Source organism: Apteryx mantelli, chromosome 2 (assembly GCF_036417845.1).
Source record: "Apteryx mantelli isolate bAptMan1 chromosome 2, bAptMan1.hap1, whole genome shotgun sequence".
NCBI classification, from domain to species: domain Eukaryota; kingdom Metazoa; phylum Chordata; class Aves; order Apterygiformes; family Apterygidae; genus Apteryx; species Apteryx mantelli.
Genome location: NC_089979.1, coordinates 38,770,185 through 38,789,571, shown reverse-complemented (window position 1 = coordinate 38,789,571; position 19,387 = coordinate 38,770,185).

The window sequence follows — 19,387 nt, the reverse complement described above, 5'->3', positions numbered from 1 at the left end:
AGTGGGGCTGGATTCATGAAAGTCACAGCATGTGACTATAGCAGTTTTGCCAGCCCTATTACTAATTTGTGTATAACACTTGAAAATAAAAGTCCCAAATAACTTCTTAATTAATAGTTTAAATAATAGGGCAATAGTTAGGGAGAACTCACAGCCTCATGGCAAAAAAAACTAGACGAGACCTCATGGATTTTTGTGCTCAGTATTGTGACATTTGGGAACACTAACTCTGCCTGAGCCTGACCTCTTACTAAAACTGCAGCCTCTTTGGACAATCAATCAGTACCATTTTTAAAATGCTGCTGTATGTTTTATGCTTTTAAGTTTTCCTAGAATTGAAATATAAATCTTCCTTTCAAGTAAGACTTAACAAAAATGCATAAAATAAGGAAGAAAACATTTTCCCAGCATTCAGAAGTACAATTTCACTGCCATATTGTCACTTAATAATGGTTAAAATATATATATTCTTATGGATAACAGATCATTTCAGGGCAGTGAAATTTCAGAATAGATAGTCCATCTGTCTTCTTGCTTTAAAGAGTTATTTTTATGATTAAACTTATTGTTAACCAAAGCAGCTCAGACTGGCAGTTGTGTCAGACTGGCAATTTACACCTTCAGAAGAGGATTTAGCAAAACTATACTGTTTTGACATGTTTCTTTCACTTTCCCTTTTCACTCAGTTTTATGGCTCCCCTCCTTTGTTTTAATCTTGACATTCTGGAGGAGTTTTAAGATGCACTTTCTTAAAATGTTTATTTTATTATTGTTACTGGGAGATCTCAGAAAACAGAAAATCTGATTATAGATGCACTATAGCCTTCATTCTATTTTAATGCTAAGAGCAATTTAATGAAAAATTATTTTGCAGTAAGGGATTACCCCTCCTTTTTTCCTAAAAGTTCACCACATAGCCAGTATACAGATTGACATCTACATGCTCTTAGGAAAGAGAGGACCCTCATTTAGAGCATACCTAGAAGTCAACAACTTGTGGATCCAAGCCCTTTGTTTGCAGAATGGCTTCTACAGATATACCATGACAGGTCTGGTACCAGAACAGGTAGCAGCCAATACGCAAAGAGTCATTAATCTGTTGGTTTCCTCATAGCATTACTAAAATGGTAAAAACATTTCAACTGTTCCTTGAACTAGCAATATAGCAGGTTAAGATGTTAAGTGTATTTGGAATGTGATGAAAGAGGCGAAAAAAGAATAGCCATCCTCAGAGAACTGCTCTGAGGTACCTTAAAAATGTAGTTGAAACTTCTGGATAAAACAGTTTAGAAGGAACTAAGTCCTTTTGACAAGCACTGGGAATTTTCAAACTTATAAAGATTCAGGCAGCAGTTACAGCAAGACTATCTGCCAGTTCTGGAGTTGTCCTGTTTAATGAAGTTGCAGTCATTTTCCACTATAACTGTTCCTTATTAAGCTAATCCGTTATCTGCATAATAAACTCACCTGCCAATGATAATTGAGTCTGCTTTTAATTCATGGTGTAGTGGCATCGGCACTTCATAAAACATTTCAGAACTTTCCGACTCACACTGTTGGCTGCAGCATGTTCTTGAATAAAACCATGCACAGTGCAGCCGCAGAAAGGAAGGTTTGCACTGGATTTTGAAATGAAGCAAGCACCAGAAGCATCAGTGCTTTCAGAAGAACTGAAAAGGTGTACTTTTAAAACAATCTATGAACACAAGTGCATCTGTTATTCCCCTAACTCCCAAATCAGTCTTTAGTCTTAAAAAATATATATATATTTTCTGCAGTTATAATTACAGTTGAGTTAATTTTTTCATGAGATATACTCAGGCTTTGTTCTCAGTTACAAATGTGCCCCTATTAAGAACTTGTAATCATGGAGTTTAATGCTGCTTTCAGTTTTCTGTACTACCATTCTTTTCTTAGTTACTGATTTTCCTGGTTGTTCCTAGCTCTCTGACATGAGTTCTCTTACTCCTTTTTCCAACTGAAAACCAAACTTGGGTAGATGAAGACTGATCAAAGAGATTTTTCGAAAAAAAATCATCACCAAGTTAAATTCTGCAACCATTTCTATTAGTGGGCAAAGTTACATTTGTCCTACAGTGGGAATAGAGTTTAGCCAACATTGGGCACTTCGTAGACCAACTGAGGTGTCCAGCTAAACAAGGATTAGCCTCTTGCAGCACAGAGATGCTTCTTACTCACTTCTTATTTCACACTGAAGATCTGTAATGTAAAATCCAAGCACAAAAAGGTGATTTTTAGGCCCTTTCAAATCCTTTTGAGTGATAAATGTCAGCGGTACGTAAGAGAGAATCCAGACTTTGACCAATGGCTCCTCTGGTTTATCTCATGGAATTTGAATAGATGATTGATTTCTACTTTTCACTGAGATGATTATTCTAAGACATTGCTTATTCTTCAGAAGAAGATTACTTTTAAACTGTTATAACTCATTAAATGTTGTTCAGAGGAGTTACCTGTGACTGCCACAAATCTGTGCCCAACAGACTTTGACCCTCCAGCTTTGCACCACTAAAATCAAGGGGAATTTTGTCAGGACATTCAATGATGGCACGATGTCTATGTTTTTAACTGTGAAACAGTCTCTGGTTATTTGATTGAGAAGTCAGAAAAGGACTGATTGGAAACCTTGCACACTCTTTGAACTCAGCTTTGACAGTGATGGTTCTCTTCTCCTGCTCAGCCTTTTTAAGAGTTAAATGAACTCATCCTTAAGTTGAAGCTCATAGGAAAGTGTCCAATAATTTTTAATTGCCTCCAAAAAACTGAGGTTCTTCTTCTTCCATTTAGGGAATCATCACTAACCTCTGCAGCCATATTTAATTCCAAAGCATTGTGTCACCAGATGGACAAAAGGGTCAAAATTATTGAAATTTTCCTTTTTAATGGTATTTATAAGCACAGAAGGTTAGATGTTCAAGAAAATGCTCCAGGTATTGTCACCTGCTTATTCTTTTCTTTTGTCTTCACCACCAGAGATTAAGCCAGCAGCAACCACCAGATTTCCATAAGGAAATGACTGAAAAGATAGAGAACAATATTCACAGCAGTGCAAGGAATAAGCACCCATTGATGAAGCTGTCGTTTTGCTTCATTAATTTTCTGAGAAGATACTCAGAAATATTAGGTCAACCTTTTTTTTTTTTTTTTCCTAAAAAATGTGGTCTAGAGTCAGGATGAGCTACAGTTTGAGGATCAGGAGCTCTCAAGTGGCTGTACCACTGATTTGCTGTATCATTCACAGCTGCTCTCCTTATCTCAGTACAACTGTTTTTCTGAGGGAAAGAGAGACCTAAGTTCATCAACCTGAAAAATGGGTGGTTGTGACAACTGCACAGTGATTTAACCGTGAGAAACATTGTGCACTACCTGAAGTACTATGGTTACGAGTTTCATGCATCATGTTATTTTTTTCATTTTTTGGCTACTGTCAGAAAAATATAGATTTTACTTAACTGTTACTAATAAATGCATTTTCTAAAGCCCTGCCAAAATATTTCATACAAAATTTGGGTTTAAAATGTCTGCAGTGGTACACATGAAATTATAAATAACTAATGTTCTTCTGGAAAAAGTATTTCTCCTATTCTTTTAAAAACAAATGAAATTAAATTAAACAATTTTGCATTTTCCTTAAAAGGAGCAATTATAAATATGTATAATTATGCAAACATTTGAAGGAAAATATTCTATAGTGTATAAAAATAATAAGGAATTCCTGAATGTATAAACCAAACTGATTTTAACTTTAGAAGCAGATAATTATCCTGGCCACAGGATAATTTTTTATGTCTCACCTAAAAATTTAAAGTCCCTCACGGGAAGTTATGAAGCAAAGGCTGAAATATAACCTACATCTTGTAAAGTATAACTGTCACTCCTTTATATGACTGTGTGTTCCCAATATGTCTTTGTCTTTCACTCTCTGCTCATACATTTTTAAACAAATAGACTGGATTCTTTTTCTACAAAATATGAATTAGTCCATGGCATCCATTTCACCAAAATGTTATTGTGACCTGGTGATTTTCAAGATAGAAATAAAAGAGACAACATTTCTATGGCAATGGGAATATCAAGAATTGGAAGAACAAGAAATAGGAAAGATTTAAGGATGATACTGAAGACATAAATGCTAATACTTAATTGCCTCAGTCAACATCTGACTGATGCCTACAGTTTTCTGCAGCATTTGCAGGAGTCACTACGACTGTTTAGATTAATACAGTATAAAAATACCTATGGTAAACAATCAGATTAATAAACAGGGTCAGATCTCTCTTTGACAGTAAATATTTCAAGGGTTTGAAAAGCAGTCAATTCCTTTTTCCAATGATTAGTCCTGACCTCTCAACCCCGAAATGAATAGGACTCCTCATATTCATGGAGGGAAGCATGCATGTAAGCATACCTATGAAAAGTCTGACTTTCTTTTCCTAGAGAAAGAAATCAAGTTGACATGTCCTGTGTCCCACTATCTTTGAAGATGCCCATGGCAACAGATGGAGGTATCTTGTTCTTTTTTTATGGGAGAGGAATAAGAAAGGATACAAAGAAAGGAATGGGAAACAGCACTATTTATCTCTAAGATCGATTTAGTAATTATGGTTTAACCTGTCAAACACAGGTCACTTGGCCAATTCAGAAGGATCTGTATTTACAAGACATATCATCTTTGAACAAATATAGGTAATAAAAATTTCAAGGCTAAGTCTCTCAGTGTGGTGCACAGGAAATGCCAAAAAAATCCCATTATCTACTAACAGGATTTGTGTCCCTCTGTCTCATGCACCACTTTGAAAATTCACTCTCAGTCATCCTGAAGCAAGGTAATATGCAAGGCTTTCAAGATTACATCATTAGAATATAGACAAGAAGCTTAATCTGTTATCATGTACAAAATATTAGAAACAGAAAAAAAATGCTATGGTTAAACATTTAATTTCAAGCTTGGATTTTTCCAGTGTATCTACCTGTATGTGAATGTTTAATACAATAAATTAGTGGATCGTTACTAGTTTGTAACTCTCACAGTTACTTTACAGTTGTTTCCAATATCAAAACCACAAAGCTATCTAAAGATTAAAGAATTCCAAAGAAACTCCTTTCTTAAAAGTGAACAATTCAGTTATACAAAATACCCGAAACATTATGTTATGTTTTACATACACATTATATATTTTTAAATCTGTACAATTTCATTCAACTCATCAGATTGCAACACTGTTGGAAATTTGATGAGTTTCTCTTAGAAGGCTTTAGACAAACAAATTGATTAAGTACACAGTCTGCAGTATAATCTCTTTCTAAAGTTAAGTGTGTAGTAATCATTCTTATTTTCTTTCCCACATCAGGAAAATAAGTTGTAACATTCAGAGTAGGTCCTGATGCAGTAGGTTTGATGGATGCAGTGGGAGAACAGCAAAGAACTCCTGCTTACAGGTACAAGATATAAGTTTGAGCCACAGATTCATAACAGTGACTGACTCAAGTTAAAACAATTCGTGCGGGGTCTTCTACTCATATAAACTCCTACCAGGTCTTTTAGTCTAGAAAACATAAACAGACATCCAGGAGTACTAGTTTCATTATTTTGACTGAAAGCAATAAGTAACTTGGCTATAAATATGTGAAACAAATTACATCCAGAAGATTCCTTAGAACACTTTTCTTTGTTTTCCAGTGGCAAGCTCTTTTTCCCAATCTCATAAAAAATGTCATATAGTTGGTGAGCATCTCATGAGAAAAGTGGCTTGAAATCATGAAAAGGTGTGGCTGAATTTATAATCATAATCCTTCGTATGGTTGCATATGAAGAGTTCATAGATATACCTTTTAGTGGGATGAAACAGCAAATTATAGTAAATGTTATATTTTAAAACATACATACAGCTACATACATGACTTATTGATGAGTAATACCTGAGAACACCAAACCTCTACATGCAAAGGATACTGCTTTTGTATTGGGATGTTTGCTGAGGATGTCCATGGTGTCATTGTTTACACTGCCAAGTTCATTCCATTAATCCTATCGAAAGTCCTTCTGACAGCATTAAACTGCCTTTCCTCCAAAACAGTACTTCACTGTAAACTGAGGTCATTATAAAAAAACCCTAGGGAATCCAGCAGAATTAGTCTGAAGGAGTAGTTAATTCCTGACATGTTTATGTTAATGAGTCGTCCATTCCTACATAAATCTTTGCCCTCATAACTCTAGCTCTGAAAATTAGCAGCTATCCCCACAGACCAACCCTAGGCTTGTGAGGTTGGCTGGCTAGCTAAGTGATCATCTCTCCTTTCTCATGGAGACCAGAAAAAGGAAAATATAATAGACTTCCAATGGGTTAGTTAGAAAAAATGAATTTTTTCAGAATTTAACATTTTTAGATGGTACTTAGATACTCCTCAGAGTTTTTTAAATTTTGAGCAAAAAATATATACTGTCCCCAGCTTCCTCATTTTTCTAAAAATGCCGGCTAGGTCAACTTAACTGTACATACCCAAATGGTCTGAGTATGGAGGACATCACCATCTCTGATGCTTGAGGTAACTTCCTGAAGTCAAACCTAGTGAATTTGGTGGGGTTTGGACTATGTTGTGTCTTGGGGACATGGCACAAAAGGCACTCTGACTGCTAACAGTTGGATGATACAACACCTATCTTTCCAGTATCTGGCTTCTCAAAAGGAATACAGAACCCACCAGTTAGGTACTTAAGGTCTCCTGATAATGCATGGGAAGACATAGATTATTAGGACAGAATCCAACCTCCAGGATGCTAAGCAGAAAAGACATAATATCAGATGCATATGCAAACTGTGTACTGTGTGATGTTTGCAGTTTCCCACTTGGAAATTCTAGGCAAAAGGAACTGTCTTCAAATTTTCCACTTATTCAGAGCTGCAGAGAGGCATCTCCATCCATAGGACCTACAGCTTCATCACTCTCCTGAAGATAGGGAGCTACCTCTCTTCATTCAAAGACTGATTTGTGCTATTGCAGTGAGGTATCAGGAGCAGGCAGGACTGTTTTTAACTCTTCTTTCCCAGTACAACCTTGTGGTTCAAACACTGCCCAACTGAATGGAAGACAGCTAGGCTTGGTCACCTTCTCTGCCTGAAGGAGACTCAACCAACAATGTTCCTGCTACCAGAAAGCATGTATCATCAAGCTAAATAGAGGTACTGCTGGGAATGTTGAAGGTGAGCTCCAGAAAATAATCTAAGATCCACAGGGTCAGAAACAGGAAGCACCGCAACTAGGAACCAAGCTCTAGCCCATGCTTCAAAGACAGTTTCTGTATATTATATGCAACAGATGGCAAAAATGCATTAATAGCCCTGAAAGCAGTGCTTGGACTCAGGTTTTGGCCTGCTAGGTGCTCTTGCAGCTAGGATACAGAGTCATGCTCCTGTCTTTGCAGTGCATTTGAATATTCTCATCATAAGACTAAATACTGCTGTTCTTTCACACATCAAAGCCACTTTAGAGACCTCCTTAGCTAGATGAAGATTGTGCCCTCAGCTGTTATCCTTTTCAAAAAGTTTTGTTGACCACCTGAGGTGTTTTAGATGAAATTATGTAGTCTGAATTACTTCATATTAATGATTGTCTACCACAAATCCTTACCGTCTCCTTAGATACTAAAGTCGGTTGTAATTGCTCCACGGCAATTTACATAAGTGAGAGAGTGAGGTCTTCTTTTTTCAAAATCCTTTCCCGTCACAAATTACTCATTGATTCTAATATCAATTTAGACCATTGATAGACAAATTTTCTTCCTTAACAGTTTGAAATAGTCCAGTCATTCTAGGTTAGGAGCTTATCCTGAATATAATTATATGTATGTAAAGGTACAACCGGTGGACTCAAAACCAGCAGATAAATATACTTCATGTAGTGTGCAGCGGTTCCTTGCCTTCTCTCTAAGCTGTGAACATAAAACTTGTTCCCCCAGTACATACTTAATTTTAGACTTCAGTGACAAATGGAGACCCATATGATTTAAACACATTTTTGCCACTGCTTAGGATTTCCAGAACACAGAATTAACAGTAAATGAGTACACTTCTACTCTCTCATCAGCGGCTTCAACAATATTGTTTTGTGCTGTTTATAAGGAGTAGGCAGAAGACTTGGCACTCAGATTTGGAATCTAATTTGTGGACTGCTTGACAGTCTTCTTTTTCCATAATGTATTCATCCCAAGACATATTGGTTATGCAGTAAAGTATTTTTTAATTGCTAGCTTTAGAAATATTTAAGTACCCAATTATTTTTATCTAAAAGACTATTACAGAAAAAAGGAAAAGTTAAAAATGGATAGGGCAATGGCTAGACAAGGATTACGAGTTGCACATAAATAATTAGTAACACACTTTAAGACATATTTCTCTTGGTTCATAATACCTGTGCTCATTTAATTTCAGCTGAAAATATGCCCATTCATTCACAGTGAAGGACAGATAAATTGGTGACCAAGTCAATGAAAAATGTGATTCATGCTGAAGCACCAGAGACCAAATACTTTCCGCACATACACAAATCAGACACTCATTGATTAGGCACCAATCCACATTTAATCTGCCTTAGAGAAAGATCACAGGGGTACATAAAACAGATTTGGATGTGGCAGTTTAGTACACATAAATGTAGGCATGTGGTTACATGTGATAATTTTGAACATCTAGTTCTGTATCCATGGATGATGTATAGTAAGATGGATGGGAGATTAACCTTTGTTCAAGGTTACATGAATACCCAAGTAGCCATTTTTATGTGTGTTCCACAAATGCTGATAAAATGAATTTGGTCAGCACAAATGGACATGAATTTCAAAATCAAACTGATGTCTTCGCTAATCTTCACTACACTGAATCTTGAAGAACTTCATGACAGTATGTCCACATTTTAAGAGGTACTCTGGCACCGAAAGATGCAGATGGGGCATCTAATGGAATTTCAAAATGACCAAAGATATTTAGATGTTTAAATTCCATTAGGTTCTGAAATGTCTTTGAAAATGTGAGCCTTGGTGTACATATATTTCTTAGAAGAAGGAACAGGAAGAGCTCTTCCAGGAGGTATGACCAGACAGCTATTCACCCATTTCAGACAGTAAATACTAAGTTCTTTGGAGAACTGCTCCTGAGCAGTCTTCTGATTTAGAGGATTAACAAAAATATTTAACAAAGAGAACATAAATATAAAACCAGGGAACACCGCTTGCTAACTTTCCCCACCCTGTTCTAGTGATTTACAGACCACTTCTGTGAAGAGCATGTTCCCCCAAAATTGTTTACCAAACTCAGATAAAACTGATTTGTCTTCTCAGTGTATCCACAGCTCTCACACACAGTTTTTGTTTTTTATTTTTGGGGGGTTTTTTTTGAATTACACTATGTAAATCATGACTGCTGTCAGCTCCATCTGCAAGGCTTGCCACTTAAGTGGATTAGTCCGGATGGGGTGAAGTGGCTCCATCAAGAAAAGTCCAAAAGATAGCTTAGAATTAATTCAGTCTCAATGGCCTCCTTGTATTCTAACAATTTATTTTTCCTCATCAATAGGCATAATAAAGAGTATCGTACTATGGACCACAGAATCACAGAATCGCTGAGGTTGGAAGGGACCTCTGGAGACCATCTAGTTCAACTCCCCTGCTCAAGCAGGGTCACCTAGAGCACGTTGCACAGGATCACATCCAGGCAGCTTTTGAATATCTCCAGAGAAGGAGACTCCACAACCTCTCTGGGCAACCTGTTCCAGTGCTCTGTCACCCTCACAGTGAAGACGCTTTTTCTCATGTTCAGAGGGAACTGTCTGTGTTTCAGTTTGTGCCTGTTGCCTCGCGTCCTGTCGCTCGGCACCACTGAAAAGAGTCTGGCTCCATCCTCTTGACACCCTCCCTTCAGATACTTGTACACATTGATAAGATCTCCTCTCAGCCTTCTCTTCTCCAGGCTAAACAGGCCCAGCTCTCTCAGCCTTTCCTCATAAGAGAGATGCTCCAGTCCCCTAATCATCTTTGTAGCCCTTCGCTGGACTTGCTCCAGTAGGGCCATGTCTCTCTTGTACTGGGGAGCCCAGAACTGGACGCAGTACTCCAGATGTGGCCTCACCAGGGCTGAGTAGAGGGGGAGGATCACCTCCCTCAACCTGCTGGCAACACTCTTCCTAATGCACCCCAGGATACCATTGGTCTTCTTGGCCACAAGGGCACATTGCTGCCTCATGGTTAACTTGTCCACCAGCACTCCCAGGTCCTTCTCGGAAGAGGTGCTCTCCAGCAGGTCAACCCCCAACCTGTACTGGTGCATGGGGTTATTCCTCCCCAGGTGCAGGACCCTGCACTTGCCTTTGTTGAACTTCATGAGGTTCCTCTCTGCCCACCTCTCCAGCCTGTCCAGGTCTCTCTGAATGGCAGCACAGCCCTCTGGGGTATCAGCCACTCCTCCCAGTTATGTATCATCAGCAAACTTGCTGAGGGTGCACTCTGTCCCTTCATCCAGGTCATTGATGAAGAAGTTGAACAAGATTGGAGCCAGTACTGACCCCTGGGGGACACCGCTAGCTACAGGCCTCCAGCTAGACTCTGCACCACTGATCACAACTCTCTGAGCTCTGCCATTCAGCCAGTTCTCAATCCACCTCACTGTCCACTCATCTAACCCACACTTCCTGAGCTTGTCTATGGGGATGTTATGGGAGACAGTGTCAAAAGCCTTGCTGAAGTCAAGGTAGACAACATCCACTGCTCTCCCCTCATCTACCCAGCCAGTCATTCCATCAGAGAAGGCTATCAGATTGGTTAGGCATGATTTCCCCTTGGTGAAGCCATGCTGACTACTCCTGATCACTTTCTTTTCCTCCACATTCTTGGAGATGGCCTCCAGGATGAGCTGTTCCATCACCTTTCCCAGGATGGAGGTGAGACTGACTGGTCTGTAGTTCCCTGGGTCCTCCTTCTTGCCCTTTTTGAAGACTGGGGTGACACTGGCTTTCTTCCAGTCTTCAGGCACCTCTCCTGTTCTCCATGACCTTTCAAAGTTGATGGAGAGTGGCCTAGCAATGACATCCGCCAGCTCCCTCAGCACTCATGGGTGCGTCCCATCGGGGCCCATGGATTTGTAGGTGTCAAGTTTGCCTAAATGATCTCTAACCCGATCCTCCTCGACCAAGGGAAAGTCTTCCTTTCTCCAGACTTTCTCTCTTGCCTCCAGGGTCTGGGGTTCCTGAGGGCTGGCCTGAGCAGTAAAGTGTGGAGAGTCATGACAGGGTTAAGTTGGAGGGGAATTGCAAGTAGCAAGCCGTGGGAAAAGGTGAATGGGGAAACTGTTGCTAGCTCGAACAAAGAAGAGTCTCAACAGGAGCAAGCATACCCAAGGACACCAGTGCAGCTGGGGATGATACATCTTGAGAAAGTACAGATAAACCAGCAGAAGCCGGTGGGAACCAAGGCTAAGAACAAGACAGCGTTTCTCCAACAAAGAAGCAAACAGCAAAGGACAAGGCATGATCGCTGCGTACGTGATCGGTACAATTATTGGCTACCTGTGACATAATCTGCATAACAATTGGCTTAGCAAAGTGTATCTCTGAAATCACTGAAGTAGCTAACTTTTTAGTATAAATGTGTTAGAATAAACAATAAGGGTCTCAAGATGCACCATGTCTTGAGTCTATGCCATTAATCTGCCACAGTAAAGACTGAAGCAAAGAAGGCATTCAGTAACTCTGCCTTCTCTGCATCCTTCGTCACCAGGGCGCCCATCCCATTCAGCAAAGGACCCACATTTTCCCTAGTCTTCCTCTTGCTACTGATGTATTTGAAGAAGCCATTCTTGTTGTCCTTGGCATCTCTAGCCAGATTTAATTCCAAACGGGCCTTAGCCTTCCTCGTCGCATCCCTGCATACTCTGACAACGTTCCTATATTCCTCCCAAGTGGCCTGTCCCCCTTTCCACTTTCTGTATGCTTCCTTCTTCTGGTTGAGTTTTGCCAGGAGCTCCTTGCTCATCCATGCAGGTCTCCTACCTCCTTTGCTTGACTTCCTACTCGTAGGGATGCATTGATCTTGAGCTTGGAGGAAGTGATGCTTGAATATTAACCAGCTCTCTTGAACGCCCCTTCCTTCTAGGGCCCTAACCCATGGGATTCCTCCAAGTAGGTCCCTGAAGAGGCCAAAGTTTGCTCTCCTGAAGTCCAGGGTTGCGATCCTACTTATTGCCCTGCTTCCTCCTCACAGGATCCTGAATTCCACCATCTCATGGTCACTGTAGCCAAGGCTGCCCCTGACCTTCACATCTCCAACCAGTCCTTTGTTAGTACAAGGTCCAGCAGCACACCTCTCCTTGCTGGTTCCTCCACCACCTGTGTCAAGAAGTTGTCACCAATGCTCTGCAGGAACCGCCAGGACTGTGTGCCTAGCTGTGTTGTCTTTCCAGCAGATATCAGGCTGATTGAAGTCCCCCATGAGAACCAGGGCCTGGGATCGTGAGGCTACTTCCAGCTGTCTGTAGAAGGCCTCATCGACTTCCTCTTCCTGATCAGCTGGCCTGGAGTAAACACCCACAACAGTGTCACCCATGCTAGCCTGCCCTTTAATCCTTACCCATAAGCTCTCGACTCGCTCTTCATCCACCCCTAGGCACAGCTCAATACATTCCAGTTGCTCTCTTACATAAAGAGCAACTCCACCACCTCTCTTTCCTGGCCTGTCTTTCCTAAAAAGCACGTAGCCATCCATGACAGCACTCCAGTCATGTGAGCTATCCTACCATGTCTCTGTAATGGCAATGAGATCTTGGCCCTGCGACCGCACACATATCTCTAGTTCCTGTTTATTCCCCATGCTGCGTGCGTTGGTGTACAGGCATTTCCGAGAGGTGATCGAGCATGCAGGTTTCCCAGGAGGGATACAAGAAGATCCTCCATAGCCACATCCCATGCACACTTCCCTGGCTTCATTCACCTGCTGGAGGCGTCCTGACTTGAGCTGTCTTTTGCCAGCTACCCTGGCACTACAACTCTCCCCTTCCCCCATCTTTCCTAGTTTAAAGCCCTCCTTACCAGGCTGGCCAACCTGTTGGCAAAGACCCGCGTGCCCCGCCTCGTGAGGTGGATCCCATCTCTCCCCAGCAGTTGTCGATCTTCAAACAGGGTCCCATGGTCGTAGAAACCAAAACCCTGTTGCCAACACCAGTGGCGCAGCCAGTCATTAACTTGGAAAGTCCGTCTCCTCCTCCTCTCATCCATCCCCCTCACTGGCAGGATTGAGGAGAAGATGACCTGGGCTCCCAGACCCTTGACCACCATCCCCAGAGCTCTGAAATCCTGCTTGATGGTCTCCAGTTTGCCCTTGGTGTCATTGGCGCCCACATGGAAGAGCAGCAGTGGGTAATAGTCTGAAGCGTGGACAAGTCTTGGCAGTCTTTGCATGACATCTCTCACACGAGCCCCTGGCAGGCCACAAACCTCTCTAGACATGAGGTCTGGTCGGCAGATAGATGCCTCCGTCCCCTGCAGCAGGGAGTCCCCCACAACAATCACCTGCCTCTGCTTCCGGGCATTCCGGCAGGGCACAGGGTCTGTTGTCCCAGGTACTTCCCTTGCAGCCATGCCCATCTCCTCCTCGTCCTGGAGGGCACTAAACTTGTTCTTCAGCTGCAAGTCTTCGGGAGGAGTAGGAACCTTTCTCCTCCTACAAGCAGTGACCAGTTTCCAGCCTTCTTCTATGGTGTTATGATGTACCATTTCACACGGCACAGAGCCCTCCGGCAACTCCACTGCTGTGGGGGGTTGGGACTCCCGAATCTGCACAGTCTCCGAGAATACCCTGTCTATCTCTTGTTCATCTTCTCGGATGCTGCGCAGCCTACTGACCTCCTCCCATAACTCCCTTACCTGACGACACAACTCACCAACAGCAGCACACCTCCTGCAGGAGAGCTGGCTGCCAGCCCAGGCCTCCCGGAGAGGCCCCAAGCACTCCCTGCAGCCTGAGACCTGTAGGGCTGCATCTGCTGTCAGAGGGTCGGTCTGGGTCCCAGCCTCTGACACAGCTGATAAAGCAACTTCAACAGCCACTGGGGAACATGCTCTGCAGCATGTCATGACCATATCTGAGGAAGCATACACCACAGGGATTGGAAACAAAGGTGCCTTCTTGCACCCTGCTGCACAAACCACTGCATCTGTTCACTGCCCCTGTTCACTGCTCTCTAGGCCTGGCTCTTATACAGGCCTCTCCCTAGCACTGGCTAAGAGGGTGCTTGACCCGCCCTAATCAAGGGCCACCTGGATCAAAGGCCCCAACTCCCTCTGGTCAGGGGCAACCAAGAGAGCTCCTTAGCAGCAGCCACTCCTAGCTAGAGCTTCTCCCAGGAGAAGTCAAGGCCTCCTGCAGTTGTCCTTGCCTAGCTTCCCCTTTCCTGCTCGCAGCAACCACCTTCTAGTTCCTTGGGGGTCCTCAGAAAGCCCACAACTTCCAACAAGATCCTCAGGTTCTAGTCAGAGCCCAAACTGCTGCATCTGTTCACTGTGCTCTAGGCCTGGCTCTTATATAGGCCTCTCCCTAGCACTGGCTAAGAGGGTGCTTGACCTGCCCTAATCAAAGGCCACCAGGATCAAAGACCCCAACTCCCTCTGGTCAGGGGCAATCAAGAGAGCTTGTTAGCAGCAGCCACTCCTAGCTGCCATTAAAGGATGCCATTAAATAAGTTTATACTTTGAACATTGCTTATATTTCTGGCTTTATACTGTCTCTAAGCTAACTGCACAGCTTTCCAACTATTTCTACAGCATCTCTCTGAAATTTAGTCTTTCTGTCCATCTGCACAGCTTGAATTCTTACCTGGTTGTCTTGTATCTTGATTATGATAACATTCCTTTGTTTGGTCTTGACAAAAACATGAAACAACAGTATAACTTTTCCATCTTCAAAGAGGCCTTCTGCAAAGATTGCTGTGCCTCTAGACAACAGGGTGCTGTGCAGAGGACCCTGAGGTGGCTGGCTCAGAACAGATAAACAAAAGTGCTTTTATACACAGGTACTGCCTTTGGGTCAGGAAAACCCTGGGCCATAGGTTGCTGAAGGGTTGTATCAGTAAATGCTTGCCTTTTCTTATGCTCTTCTGTAGTCATCTGCTACAGGGCTGGATAGACCTTAGACTTGACCAATATGATGTCTTAATGTTTTCAAGTAGGTGAATAATCTTTACTACTAACATCCATACCTACTTTCTTATTTTCTTCATGCTTGGCAGTGTTCATATGAATGTCATTACAAGATACTTTGTAATCCTTTAAGTTTTTTTTTGTTTTTTTGTTTTTGGCAAAGGTGTAAATATAACAGAGCAAGGAGTTGGAAGGGGCTGGAAATGCTAAGACCTCTTGGTATAATGGTTCAGACAACATGTTTTTGAAGAAGATATGCATCAAATCGACTGTCAGTCAACTAGTAGTATAGTTGTGTAGAATCTCACTTTTCCATACCAAGGGAAAAAAATCCCTGAAATAACTATAATTTGCCTTTTAAATGTATGCGGAGAAGAAAAATGCTGTACCACATTAGTGCAATTAGAATGGAGATATGGGGTATTTCTTAACTATCTGAATCTGTCAGAGCAACTGTGATGTTTCTTTCCATTCTTCTTTGCTGACCAGCAACTGGTGAAAAAGATACAATGGGACTGAATTAAACAAAATTGAAAAGGGAATTAATTTCTAGAAAAAATATCCTCCAATCTAATAAGAATTATGGAACTGTTAATTTTCTAAAGTACAAAGTGAATGCAAAAAATACTTAGTACTATTTTTAAGATTTCACATTTTTTATTATAAACTAAAACCAGATGAAAACAATTGGGAGTTTTTCTTATTTGATTTTCCTTCCATTTTATTAGTATCTTTCTTTTCTTCTGCAAAAAGAAAATTAGAAGAAATGGGGGAACAAATAGGGCAAAAGCATCTGAGACCCAAAACATGTATAGTTGTTGCTTTAATTTCTAATAATAATAATAATGAATCCTGGTCATTTTAATTTTGATGCAAAAAACATATTATTTAAAAAGATTATTTTAAATAAGACTGTCCACTGTCTTTAGTTTAGCTTGCTTGTATAATTAAGCAAGGCTTTAAATATTAGGTAGTCGAGGTTTCCTCTATTAGGGCTGAAGCATTTGGGCCAAACTGTGTCACTGTACCACTAACCTAGGCCCTTGACAATGTCCAAAGTTTTAAGGGTTCACTAAATTTTTGGCCCTGGAAGGTGGTGTGGTAGGTGATGTGACTCCATCCTTTCCTTACTCCTTTGAAGAACCTGAAACTCTCTGGTGAAGCTGGTGAAGCTTTCTGGTTAGTGATAAGGCTGACACTGTTGGCTTCTGCATCCCACTGTCCCATACTTTGAGAGCCAGCCTTTGAGGCATTTGCTGCCACGTCCCCAAAGCCTCTCTCATTTGGTGACCCTGTACACTGGGGCCCATGAGCCCAATGACATGCAATCTGCCTGCCAGGCCCACCTAGCACATAGGGTGACAAAGTAACAGAGCAGCTGCGACCTTGTGCCACCATCAGAGAGGTGCCACCTCATGGATCCTGCCCTTGGAGAAGCTCAGCTGCTAAGTGTGGTCCATGGTTGCAACCCACTGACCTGGGCACTTCCCTTCCACATGTGCCTACCACTTAACCTGGCAAGTTAAATGTGCTTTTGTCAAGCCAACAGATACACCAAACCTTTTTCTGTGATCCACAGGTTCCTTTTTTGGTCTCGTGTCCTCACGCTACTGATAGTCTCTTCCATCACATGACCTGTTGCAATTTGGATTTGCAGAGAGATGTCTTTTGTTGAGACTTATGGGTTCTTTTTTTTCATTCCATTGGGAATAAATACTGAACAACTATTTAAAGAATTTTCTTTCCTGGTGAGTATATACTTCTACATTTGTTTCCATTTGAACATTAACATACTTATTAGAGCTTTCCATCTGAGGTCCTTAAATATTTTGGTTATATCTAATTAATAAGTTCTCAAGAGACCTGTGCAACAGTCCTAAATTCAGCCAGCTAAATTCATTGTAAAGTGTTTCCATAGCCTGGCTTCTGTGGCCTGGAGTAGGATGATAACTTCCAAGGATTATCATTATAACAGGTAAGCTCTTTAGTGGCCCATTTTTTTCTGTGATTATAAGTCACTAGAACACTGTCTGCGAAACTACGTATAAAGGTAGAATGATGATTTAAACAATGTACAAAGATGTGAATTCTAGGTGCTGATCTGAAATTGCTGTATCACTGAATATTTCAATGTATGAGCTAGCTGCTTTCAGGACATGAGTTGTATCTTGTCCAGATTAGGAGCAACAAAGAATAATTAACTTTGATAGGTCTTATTCAGTTGGGAGCATCTGAGAACATCGTCATCAATGAAGGGTGGGAAACCATCACAGGAGGGTGTTTCAGGCAGTGGGACTTCAATAAGGGAAAGAGATTAAGAAAGAAATTGATGGGTGGTACAGTCCTTTAAAAGCAATGAAGTCTGAGAAGCTCAGAGAGAGAGGAACAAAGAGAATGTCTTTATGTTACCTGTAAGATTGTTGGAATGTGAAGAAAGTTGACTGAAAGTCTGAAAAAAAAAAAGTAGAGGCTAGCAGAGAGGTCTCAGAATCATGAGGAAACACCACATCCACAATAGTCACATATTGTGAGAAAAATCATGGTCCCAATCTGTCATCTTATATTTTCAAAGTTTCTGAGTTTATAATCATCTCTGGAGATCTTGGTCAGAAAAAGTTCTGTTATGTGAGAGTCCAGAAATATCTCTAAGGGTCTGAAGCAGGACTCAAAATCAGATGTAGACAGTGGTGGAGCCAGCTTGGGGCTACTCCAAAAATGTCACATATGTCAACTGCCAACGTCTAATTTAAAATCCTGTTCCTATTTCTTTTTGACTCAAGAAAGTTTTCTGATTTAAGTCATTCAGTTAGGGCTGTATTTTTACCAGTGAGCTTTGGAAGATGATACTTTAATCAAACAACGGATTTTATACTTAACTAGAATACGAATATAATTTTACACATTCACCTGAGGATAACCCTTAATGTATTCTAGTACCTTGAACATATTGTTAAATTGAACTCACAGAAGCCTTGACTTTTAAAGGGAAAAAAACTATGTATCCTGATTATTCATGAACCAGTAAGGTCAGACACAGCTCTGCTATATGTGTAGTTAGAAAACCTCAAGTATATGGGACATTTGGGATTAGACAGTTTCCAAATGGGATCTAGATGGTACCAAGTAAGGGCACTGCTGTTAAACAACTATAGCATCTCTTTAAATTTCTTGCCTTTTTTTGATCATCAACTTTGGGAATTTAACACCAGTATGACAGGCAAAGTCTACTATCCCTATTTATATTCCCTATTACTGACAAGTCATTTATTGCTATATACATATTGCTATAACTAAAGGATTTGAGTTAAACAACTTTAGGTAGTTTACACTGCATGGTCAGGCAGTTGCTTTTCAAAGTGTTTGAAAGGGAAAATGAAAAGAAAAATCAGCTGAACAAAATCTATCAAGATGTGCTTTACTGGTTAGGCACACAAAGACCTCCTACCTCTGCAAAATTTAAAGAAACAACTCCTGAAATGCAATCTGTGGAAAAAATTCTGCTAATGTTTATCCTTAAACAGTGATTATTGGGTGAATCCTGCATTACAAAGGAATATTTGACTTTGTATTTCATTGCAGTGTATTATATTTATTATATTTATATTTAAAATGAGAACTGTGATAACCCTGTGTGATAAAACATTGAATTTCAGCTTGGAATTCACCTTTAGCTGAAACTTAGTAGAGTGATACTCTTTTAATTTTTTTTTTCTCCTTTTGAACTATATTTTTGTTGTATAAAATACTATTTAAGTGGCAAAATTCCTTCTTTGCTCATATTTAAAATATTTAGAGTATTCCATAAATATATCAACTACTTTAAAAGTATTTAGTATAGGATGGATGAACGAACAGATAGATAATTAAGATCTCAAGGTCCTTTTTAGGTTAAATTATAACAGCAAATGAAAAGTGACGTGACTGCTCTGGGATGAGCAAAGCTTTTAAACACTACTCTTCAACTCACACAACAGCATCCCTTTCTTCACAAAACTATGTTCTTGTCCATAATTTTAAGAGTCTTTGTAAACTGCATAAGCAGCAGGACCTTTAGTTTAACAGCAGTGATTTTTTCAGTTAAATGTGTAACTCACCAAATGGAAGGACAGACACCTTGGAGACATCATTATTCTTCACCTAACCATCAGAAACTACAGAGGATCTAGCTGGTTCAGTTGTAACCCTTTTA